Source organism: Diospyros lotus, chromosome 6 (assembly GCF_014633365.1).
Source record: "Diospyros lotus cultivar Yz01 chromosome 6, ASM1463336v1, whole genome shotgun sequence".
In the NCBI taxonomy this organism is placed as follows: Eukaryota; Viridiplantae; Streptophyta; class Magnoliopsida; order Ericales; family Ebenaceae; genus Diospyros; species Diospyros lotus.
Window position 1 is genome coordinate 44,890,490 of NC_068343.1, and position 12,273 is coordinate 44,902,762.

A 12,273-nucleotide genomic window follows, 5' to 3' on the forward strand; every position below is an offset into this window, starting at 1 on the left:
TGGCAACGACGCCAAAAACTTGTCCGCCTATTCTATCCCGCAAATGGACAAATCGTGACAAGTAATATAGTGATAAATAGAGTGTCGTACCCACAAGGATTGTCTAATGATTTTTACTTTAACTACACTTAACCTTAATAAGACACACACAATTAGATACTATTAACAGTTATATTATAAAAATGAAAACTAAATCACTAATAGAAAAACGCAAAGACAACTACTTTGGTTTTGAAACTCAAAAGTTGAAAGCACTAGGATTCATGAATCCACCATCGCTTTTGATATGATTTAATCTTACAGTACTCGAGTTTGTTAATTCTTGTATTGAGTTGAAAATCGATGATCTTATAACAATCAAAAGCCTCTCTCGATGGTCAATCGATTCTATGCATATATATGAGATTAATTATCTCTAATCAACCTACGAATATATAGACATGCATTTACCCTCAGTGATCATCTCCATACAATTTCACAAAGCATAACAATATCTCTACCTGTTATCGGACCTTATGTTATTTATTACCATGTGCTAATTCGTATTAAATCTTTTGAAAGCAATATGAATCACAAACACATTTCAATGGTAATCAAGCATCAAACGAAACAATAGTATAATAAACAATCAACCCAAAAGACAATAATACAACAGAATTGAATACTTTGAATTAAATCGATAATGAACGAGATTTCATCATTCACCTTAGTTACAAAATACCTAGCCTAACATGATTTCAATCAATAATAGCATAATAAAAACGGAAGCCATGATCTAGAAAAGAAGAAAGAACAGAGAAAAATATAACTAAACAGTTGAGTTCTTCAAAGCCTCCTCCTTTCTTCTTCGACTCTTCTTTGTCTCTAGTAAAAAAAAAAAACAAACTCTAAATCTTCCAAGAATCATTCTTTATATAATGTTTTTTAGGTTATCAGAGTCATGCATCTGGAAAGAGTCCATCCCCACTATGGTCCTACCATGGTATGCTTACCGTGGCAGCACCGTGAGCTTTAGTAAAGATGTCCAACTATGGTCCTACCATGGAATTCATTCCATGTTAGGACCGCGAGCTCCAGCAACTTCCTTCTACAGTGGTCCTATTGTGGAATGCATTCCGCTTTAGGACCGTGAGCTACAACAACTTGACCTCTCAACTCTTCAACTTTTGTATTTTCACCTCGTCGCTTTGTGACTTCCTCAATATCAACCCCGAATAGATGTCCATCCATGCCTTTCATGTCAAGTTCGGCTCTAATCATGTACTAAAATAATCATTTCCACTCCAAATATCTTCAAATGAGTTTATCACCTACATAACCACATATAGAACCAAATTAAGTAGAAATCATGCCCATTAAATCACTAGCCTCTGGTCATTACCTAGCTTCCATCAATATACCAAACACACACCACACAAATTTGACATGCATGGAATCAACAAATTCCTAAATAGATACTACTATCACTCAACCTTCCCTAAACTTCTCTTTTATTAGGTTAAGTATTCACTAAATTAAAGTCACAAAGCGGCGAGGTGAAAATACAAAAGTTGAAGAGTTGAGAGGCCAAGTTGTTGTAGCTCACGGTCCTAAAGCGGAAAGTATTCCATGATAGGACCATTGTGGAAGGATGTTCCTGGAGCTCACGGTCCTACTGCGATAAGCATACTATGGTAGGATCACAGTGGGGTTCAAAGTTTCGCGAAAAGGCTATTTTGAGTCTGTTTTCTTCCAAATCAAATGGGGATGGACTCCTCGAATGTGCACGACTCTAAAAACCTAAAAAGTACTATATAAAGATTTATTTTTGAGGGATTTGGGAAGTTTTTTGGCCGAAGACAAAGAAAAGTCGAAGAAGAAAGGAGGAGACTTTGAAGAACTCAACTGTTTTGTTGTATTTTTCTTTGTTCTTTCTTCTATTCTAGATCGTGACTTTCGTTTTTATTGTGCTATTATTGATTGAAGTTATGTTAGGCTATGTGTTTTGTAACTAAGGTGAATGATGAAACCTCGTTCATTGTTAGTTTAATTTGAAGTATTCGATTTTATTGTATTCTTGTCTTTTGGGTTAATTGTTTATTATACTCTTATTTCATTTAATGCTTGATCACCATTAAAACGTGTTCGTGATTCACATTGCTTTTGAGAGATTCAATACGAATTAACACGTGATAATAAATAACATAAGGTCCGATAACAGGTAGAGATACCGTTATACTTTGTGAAATCGTATGAAAATGATCACTGAGGGTAAATGCATGTCTATATATTCGTAGATTGATTAGAGATAATTAATCTCATATATATGCATAGAATCAATTGACCATCGAAAGATGCTTTTAATTGTTTTAGGATCATCGATTTTTAACTCAATACAAGAATTAACAAACTCGAGTATTGCAAGATTAAACCGTATCAATAGCAACAATGGATTCATGAATCCTAGTGCCTTCGACTTCTGAGTTTCAAAACCAAAATAGTTGTTTTTGCATTTTTCTGTTAGTGATTTAGTTGTAGTGTTATAAAACCAACTATTAATAGCATTTTATTGCATGTGTCTTTTTAAGGTTAAGTATAGTTAAAGTAAAAATCATTAGCCAATCTTCGTGGGTACGACACTCTATTCATCACTATATTACTTGTCACAATCTGTTCACTTGCGGGAAAGAATAGGCGGACAAGTGCCTTCCATGATTTTGCTTTTGCCCCCGTCTACCCTCATGTTGACACATTGGCTTTATCTATCAAGAATCAATCCAACTTTCCTTGCTGTATTAATCGTTTGATTTGTTCTCGTAGTTCTTGGCAGGCTCCTGTAGAGTGCCCCAGACATTCATGGAATTTGCAAAAAGAGTCTAGCTTCTTCCCTAGGGGTTAATTGGAACGAGGGGGAAGTTAATCAAGCTTGTATGTGCTATTGAGGATAGAATGGCCATTCTGGACTCTTTAAGGGGGTGAAATTATGAAAAGGCGATTTGCGTGGGTCTTCTCCTTATCGGACTATTTTTTCAACTCTTATAAATTTTCCATCTAGTTGTCTCTCTCTTTTCTTCGATTCGCAATTTCCCAAAAGGTCCATTTGAGTAATAAATTGATCAGCTCGAGCAAACAATTCAGATAGAGTAGATGGATGAGCAAAATCCAAGGATTCTTTTAGTAGGGCAAAAGTGGTGCCTTGGATCATAGCCACCATGGTTAAACTGGTAGACAAATCCTGCACCTCTGAAGTAGCATTCTTGAACCATTCAACATACTATTTTAATGTCTCGTTGGGCCTTTATTGAATGCTCATGACATATGAGGGATTCTTCTTCTTTGGTATATAAGTAGTAAACGTTTCCAAAAATGCCCTGGCCATCTGGCCAAAAGATTTATTGTGCCCATTTGGGAGGTTGACAAACCACTGGTAGGCTTGGTCGACTAACGATAGGGGAAAGGCTCGGCACTGGGTAACTTCATTCCACCAATGCAAACTTGCAATAGATACAAACCTCTATATATGGGACTCTGGGTCTTCTTTTTCAAAGTACACAGGCAGTTGCAGTAGTTTAAAATCAGGCTGGGTAAGTTAGTTGAGCAATTCTGCTGATAAGGGGAATCCCTTAGAAGGCATTCCTGGGGGTGTTGTGATAACTTGCATCTATTCCAAAACTTCCTCGATTAGCTTTTTCACATCTGCAACCCCAAGTGGCATTTGAGTGCTCACTTTGTCAATCGGGGCTCGCTATAACGACCCGCTTCTACTTATGGGCGCTACTGATAAATAATCGACCGGATTACTCACCCAACAAACCACAACTGAAGGGTTGGACTATGTTTCAACAGGAAACGCCCTAGGTGGGAACTAGGCTTAGTCCTTCCCTTCGCTCCACTCAAGAATCGGTCTCAACTTAAACAAGAAAACTCAGCAGACCGAGACCCAAAACCCAAGTGAGCTTCACCTCTCTTCAGCGCGCCTCATAGCAAGCCAGAGGTGACCCAGGCACAAAGCTAGCATAACAATGCTTCGCCGAGTATTGAGGATTTATGAGAACATATCTCGCTGGTCTTTACTCGGTCCAAACTTGGCTTCAACAACTAAAGCCGCATATACATCATGCAGACTCACAATCATCTATCACACTATGATGATTACAATAATTAGATACATCTAACGCTCAACAACATATATATTTACTCACAAGGTATACATACATACACCACATGGCCACGTACAAGAGATAATAAAATACATAATTCGAGCAACACAGTTAGTTGCCACAACAGTCTTCCGGCGCCATCCCTGCTTGTATCTGGACTTGCAACATCTACACATGAGGTAAAACCTCATGAGTCATAAAGACTCAGTAAGGGTGCAATGCATGTAAATATGAATATAACCATGTTTATGTATTCCAAATGCATGCAAATGAGGCTAGGCCCACACATCCTCACAACCTACCAAGGTTGAGGCATCAACCTATCAGCCCCCACAACACTAGTCATCCATATGGCCATAGGTCCACTAGATCTCATATCACGCGAGTATTAACCACTACATGCAAATGCAACATAAAAACATTATCAAACACATTTACCATGTAACACCCCCTCTCCTAGAACTGCCCGAGAAGAGGTGTTACTGGGGATAATAAAATAAACCAACTGATAACTGAATTTTGATACCAATACTGTATATATCAATTAACTGTAATAAGACTCTGAGTCATCAAAACTGAAATCATAATTGCATCTAAGGGAAATTCCCTAAACTCGAAATTGAAATGAATCTAAACTGATCAAGCACTAACTAACAACTAATAACTCCCAGACATCTTTGGTCTTGAGCGGCTCCACGTACACACACTACTGGACACTGCTGCTAGGCCCCACGTCTGGTACTCCCCCACTAGGACCTGGAATGGTGAAGAGTACAAGGTGAGCTACAAAGCTCAGCAAGTAATAAACTGGAAAGAATAACTGAAGCTGAATCGAAGAATATCGATACTGATGAAAATACTTACTGAACTTGTACTGAGAGATATAATAATCACTGGATGGCATTTATAAGATGAAATGCACATAAGCTGTAAACTAAATGCAGGTATGCAACTTTGGCCCATAGGCCCACATAACTGTAACACATACCTGACTGATCTGAGTCCTGCAAACATAAAAACTGTAAGCACATACTTTGGGCAATATGCCCCTAGCTCCCTGGTCGACATCAGGCGAGCAACTCATAACTGAGATATAATTGTACTGATACTAGTGGGATCCCCGCGGACAAGCCGCCTGGCGCGCATAATGCAATGCTCATATAAATGCTGGCACACGATATGTAGTGCTCCACATAAGTCATGCTCAATGCTCATACAATGTGTATGCACATAATCTCACAAAATAATGCTGACCATGTCATAATGAACTGATAAACATGGTATATGATTTTACTAGAAATATTGAGATTCAAATATTCTGAAATTTCTAAGTATAGGCATGGCATATTGGATTTGATGATATCTTGGCATAAAAATTCAATATTTAAATAATTGAATATTCATATTAAATTTAAAACTTGAATCAAGAATTTATTGGAAGCTATTTGGATGCCATTTGATACTATTTGGATGATTGAGAAAGTCTAAGGAAGCAATTTGAATGAAAAATAGCTCATTCGAATGAAAAAAATGGATTTCAGCAAGCTCATTCGAATGGCAGAAAACTCATTCGAATGACAGAGACTCATTCGAATGACAGAAGGCTCATTCGAATGACTGATGATATTCAAAGGCTATTCGGATCTGATCTGGGACTCATTCGAATGACTCTCAAATTCATTCGAATGAATTTTGAAAATTTTCAACTTTTGAACTGGAAAAACTCGACTCATTCGAATGCAACAGTAACCTTATTCGAATCAATTTGAAGATCATTCGAATGACAAGAAGGCTCATTCGAATGCTAAGCTATACAAAGCAACAACTTACTCACATCTTCAAGGGCTCATTCGAATGACAACAAGGCTCATTCGAATGACAGTCAAAAACCTCAAAAATACATACGAATGATATGATAATCACATGACTCATTCGAATGACTGGAATATTATAGGGGAAAAGCCTACGATAACACTGAAACTTATTCGGATACTTTGAAACTCATTTGAATGACTCAAGGCTTATTCGAATGACTGGATTCTTATCAGATATACAGCTTACGATAACAGAGATCAAAACTTGAATCAAAACTTAGCTTCACTACACCATTCCAAAAGAAATCTTGGGAGAACAATCCCAATTGATATATAAACAACTTGAGGGATGATTTACTGATCATAACTAATGTAAACATTGCAAGGAATATACATGAACTGGCTGGTACTCACTGTACGCATGTAAATACATATATAAACATGCACTGAACTGAAATAACTCACTGTAACGCACATATATGAATATACATGCACTGGAACTGATTCAATGATGGAAATCTGATATCCAACTCAATCAAGACCTGTAAGAAAGGATTACAGGGGAAGGATACTTGCCTTATGATCTTCTTGATCGACTTAATGATCTCACGAGAGCCTCCTATGCAAGACTTGAACTCACTGCTCGTGCCTATATATATATATACACTGACTGTAACATAAATCTGAAACTTAAACGAAGAACTGCTGGAACTGATGATCGAATGCTCATATACGATCTCGTAAAAAAAGTTTACAGGGAGAATAACTTGCCTTTCAAACTCTCTGATCGATCCAATGATCTAACAGAAGCCTCCAACGCAAAGCCTTTAATTCACTGTTGAAGCTTCTTCTTCTCTCTGTTGTTCTTCACACGGCGAAGACAACATGGCTAATGACTATTATATATATACATATGCTTAAGAGAAACCTTAATGCCATCTCTCTCTCCTAATATAACTAGGAGTCTTTCAAACCGAATCCTTCTCACGGCTGGGTTAATTAATCCCTTAATCACACTAATTCTGTTTAACAATTAAACTCTAATATCAAATCCTTAAATGACCAACACGTCCTTGCATTTAATCTTCTCAATAATTAAACATAATTAAATGCTATTTTCTCAATTAAATCTCTAAATTGCCATATTAACAATTAATTGGCAAAAATTCTCCAAATAAAACTAATTAAGAAATTCAATAATTTCTAAATAAAAATCTAAACCCTCTAATGGGTCGTTACAATTTCTCCCCTCCTTAAAAGAATTTGGTCCTCCAAATTCGTAACTGGTTACTCGAACAATGAGGGGTAAAGACGCCTCATCTCTTCTTCTAGCTCCCACGTCGCCTCTTCTGCCGAGTGACGCTGCCATTGAACTTTCACAAGAGGAATTGATCGATTCCTCAAAGTTTTCTCTTTTCGCTCTAAAATACTGGTAGGCGTCTCTTCATAAGACACATCTTCCCTCACTTCAAGAGTCTGAAAATCGATCACATGTTGAGGATCTGGCACATACTTCCTCAACATGGAAACATGGAACACATTGTGGACATGGGACAACTGAGGTGGCAAAGCTAACTCATATGCCAAAGTCCCTATCCGTCTCAAAATCTCAAATGGACCAACGTAACGGGGACTAAGCTTCCCTGTTACGCCAAATCTTCGCACACCTTTAATAGGCATGACTCTCAACCAAACATGGTCGCCTACCTCAAATTCGAGGTCTCGCCGTCGCTTGTCTGCATAGCTCTTCTGTCTGTCTTGTGCTGTCTTCATCCTTGCTTTGATCACTTGGATCTTTTCTGTCGTCTTCTCCACAATTTCAGGACCCAATAAAGTCCTATCTCCAATCTCTTCGCAACATATCGGCGATCGACATGGTCGCCCATACAAAGCCTCATATGGTGACATTCCAATACTTGAATGGAAACTGTTGTTGTAAGCAAATTCCACCAAAGGTAAATGCTCATCCCAACTACCTTGAAAATCTAGAACGCAAGCTCTCAACATGTCATCGAGAGTCCTAATAGTCCTTTCTGACTGGCCATCTGTCTGCGGATGAAATGCCGTGCTGAACTTCAACTGAGATCCCAATGCCTCATGCAAAGCTCCCCAAAAATGAGAAGTAAAACGAGGATCTCGATCTGATACAATGCTGGATGGAACACCGTGTAACTTCACGATCTCCTCAATGTAAATTTTGGCAAATCTATTTAATGGATAAGTCTTCTTAGTAGGAAGAAAATGGGCTGATTTAGTTAAGCGATCAACAATCACCCATATAGCATCGTAGCCTCTAGTAGTCCTGGGTAAACCCATCACAAAGTCCATAGCAATATTATCCCATTTCCACTCCGGAATGGGTAATGGAAGTAATAAACCTGCGGGTTTCTGATGTTCCGCTTTAACTTGTTGGCATACTGAACATTGTGAAATATAACTGGCTACATCTTTCTTCATACCACTCCACCAATACTGTCGCTTAAGGTCGTGGTACATCTTCGTAACACCTGGATGAATAGTGTAACGACTCTTGTGTGCTTCATTCAAAATCTCTTGCTTAAGATTTCCACCATCGGGTATACAAATACGTCCCTGAAATAAAAGTATACCATCACTCCGTAGAGTATATCCCAAAGGAGAAAATTTCTCAATATCTGCTAAGATTTGTGCTAACTTCACATCTTTCGATTGCTGTGTCTTGAGCAATTCAAATAGCTCGGGTTGTACTCTCATATAAGCGCAACTCACAACTGGTTTATCTTCTGGGGTTGAAATAGATAAGACACTCAACTGTTCTAATAACCTCCATTCTTGAACCATCATCGTAGCCATAGAAGCTCCTCGCCGACTCAAAGCATCGGCTACTACATTAGCCTTTCCTGGGTGATATAGAATCTCACAGTCGAAGTCTTTAAATAACTCGACCCATCGTCTCTGCCTCATGTTCAATTCCTTCTGGGATAAAAGATAATGTAGGCTCTTATGATCTGTATAAATTTCAACTTTCTCACCATATAGATAGTGTCGCCATATCTTCAAAGCAAATACTACCGCTGCCAACTCCAAATCATGAGTAGGGTAGTTCACTTCGTGTTTCTTCAATTGTCTGGATGCATAAGCATTAACTCGACCCTCTTGCATCAATACGCAACCCAAACCTGAATGGGATGCATCGCTGTAGATGGAGTATTTCTCTCCACTTCTTGGAATGGCTAAAACTAGTGCAGTAGTTAACTTTCGCTTCAATTCTTGGAAGGCACGTGCACACGCGTCATTCCATTCAAACTTTTCTCCTTTTCTTGTTAGCTTAGTCATGGGGGAAGATAAACGAGCAAACCCTTCGATGAATCGTCTATAATAGCCTGCAAGACCCAGAAAACTACGTATCTCTGTCACTGTCGTAGGTCTCGGCCAATCCATAACTGCTTTGGTCTTGTCTGGATCCACTGAAATACCATCTCCAGACACCACATGACCTAGAAATCCAATTTGAGTGAGCCAGAACTCACACTTGCTGAACTTGGCGTACAGTTGCTCTTCTTTAAGTCTTTGTAATACCAGAGTAAGATGCTCTGTATGCTCCTCCACATTAGATGAGTAGACTAGGATATCGTCGATGAAGACAATAATGAATCGATCTAGGTACTCACGTAGAACTCAATTCATCAAATCCATGAAAACAGCTGGGGCATTCGTCAACCCAAATGGCATCACCACAAACTCGTAGTGTCCATAGCGAGTCCTGAAAGCAGTCTTCTGAATATCATCGTCTCTAACTCGCACCTGATGGTATCCCGATCTCAAATCTATCTTCGAGAATACCTTAGCTCCTCGCAATTGATCTAGCAAGTCATCCACTCGAGGTAAGGGATATTTATTCTTCACTGTCACCTGGTTCAATTGACGATAGTCAATACATAATCTCAAAGATCCATCTTTCTTCCTCACGAACAATACTGGTGCACCCCACGGGGATGAACTGGGTCTGATAAATCCCTTCTCTATTAATTCTTCTAATTGGGCCTTCAACTCCTTTAGCTCATTAGGTGCCATCCGATATGGAGCCTTAGAGATAGGCTGCGTATCAGGCAATAAATCGATAGTAAACTCCGATCCTCTCCGAGGAGGTAATCCTGGTAGCTCATCTGGAAAAACTTCTTGGAAATCTCGTACTACTGGTACCTCAGTTAAATTCTTCTTGCTTCCTTCGTCAGTGGTTACAAAGGCTAGATAGGCCTCGCATCCATCACGCATTAGCTTTTCAACTTTCATCACCGAGATCATAGGAATCGTAGACATAGGCTTAACTCCTCTATAAATGAGAATCGGCTGTTGAGGTAGTTCAAAATCAATAATCTTTCGCCGACAATCGACTCTTGCATAATGTCGTGATAGCCAATCCATGCCAAGGATCAAATCAAAATCCTTAACATCAAGAATTACCAAATCTCCCAATAGCTTCTTATCATGGACCTCGATCTCACAATTTTCAAACATTTCTCTAGCTATCATAATCTTATCTCCCGGCGTAGACACAATCAAGTGGTACGGCAAAGAAATCCGGGGATGGGGAACATAACATACTATGCGCAGTGCAATAAAAGAATGTGTAGAACCAGTATCAAATAATGCACGCACATCATGACCATATAGGGATAGAATACCTTGGATAGTCCCGTCGCCCTGCTCTGCCTCAGCTGTGGTAAGGGCATAAACTCTACCCTGCACCTGTCTATCTGCGGGCGGTGGATGCTGAGCTACTGGTAGTGCTGGTATAGGTGCCGCTCCTGGCCCTCTAGCTGCTGGTGGCCTCTGATTAGCCTGCTGACCTCTATTTTGGGGTGGTTGAGTACACCGGTTGGCTGTGTGTCCTTTTTGTCCGCACCTGAAACAAGTGACCTCTGGTGCGGGAAGTGCTGCTTGATTCCTCGGGCAATCTTTCTTTCTATGTCCCTCTTGTCCACACTTGAAACAAACGTTCTTCCCAGCTAGGCACGGTCCTCCGTGCTTCCTTCCACATTGACCACATTGTGGATTATTCTCTGTTTTATTTCCTTGTCCGGCTGTCCACTTCCTCTTCTTATTATTGTTGGACGAACCCTGAGATGTACCCGTGCCCTTCTTGGTTGCTTGTGTTGCTCTCCATTCATTGCGATCTCGCTCGATAGCATATGCTCGCTGGACCACCGTGGCATAATCCACACTTAGAGCTCCTCCAAAAGCATGTCGGATATCCGCACGCAATCCTCTCTGAAATTTGGCGGCCTTCTTTGCTTCACTGGACACCAACTCTGGAGCGTATCGTGACAATGCTGTAAACTCCGCCTCGTACTGAGCCACCGTATTAGTACCTTGTACCAACTCCACGAATTCATAAACTTTCTGCTCCTTGACCCATGCTGGGCAATAAGCGTCGTTGAACACTTGTTGAAACTCAACCCATGTGGGTTCTCGATCACCAAACCTCTGGCGGGCAGTCTCCCACCATCTCTCGGCATCGCCTCTGAACATGAACGTGCTAAGTCGAACTCGTCGGTCGTCCGCACAACCAATAGATCGGAGATGCTTCTCTATTGATAGCATCCAATTCTCCGCTGTTGCTGCATCTGTACCTCCATGAAATGCTGGTGGTCGGAACGCCATGAAGTCCTTTAATAATTGACTCCCAGTGTCTGCCGCTACAACTGGAGTTGTTGGGGCGACTAGCGGTTCGCCTCCACTGCCTCCTGCTTCTTGGTGCACTTGCGGTTGTCTCACCTGGTTCGTCACTAGGGTATCGACTACCCTCATCAAACCTGCCAACATGCCTCGCATCTCGGCCATACCCTGTCGTAAGTCACTGCCAGAATCCCCTGGTGAGCCTGGTGTGGGAACTGGAACCTCGCCTGGCGTAGAAGTAGCCTGGCTACGAGTACGGGGTCGTCCTCTTTGATTACTCATCTTCCTGTATCACCACTTAGGGTTAGAATACTGTAAATTGGGTTAACGTATCTAACTGATGGACACAAGTCCTAACTCTACCCAACATCCTATGTGTGTACTGGAGACTCGTCAAAACACTGCTCTGATACCAATACTGAAACACCCCCTCTCCTAGAACTGCCCGAGAAGAGGTGTTACTGGGGATAATAAATTAAACCAACTGATAACTGAATTCTGATGCCAATACTGTATATATCAATTAACTGTAATAAGACACTGAGTCATCAAAACTGAAATCATAATTGCATCTAAGGGAAATTCCCTAAACTCGAAATTGAAATGAATCTAAACTGATCAAGCACTAACTAACAACTAATAACTCCCAGACATCTTTGGTC

General features: G+C 40.2%; 1 protein-coding gene across 4 annotated transcripts in view; it reads left to right on the forward strand.

Annotated features, from left to right (window-relative positions):
- The window catches only part of LOC127803355 (disease resistance protein L6-like), an 83,347-nt gene that overhangs the window by 13,277 nt on the left and 57,797 nt on the right, over positions 1-12,273 (forward strand). The gene's annotated exons all lie outside the window — the stretch shown is intronic.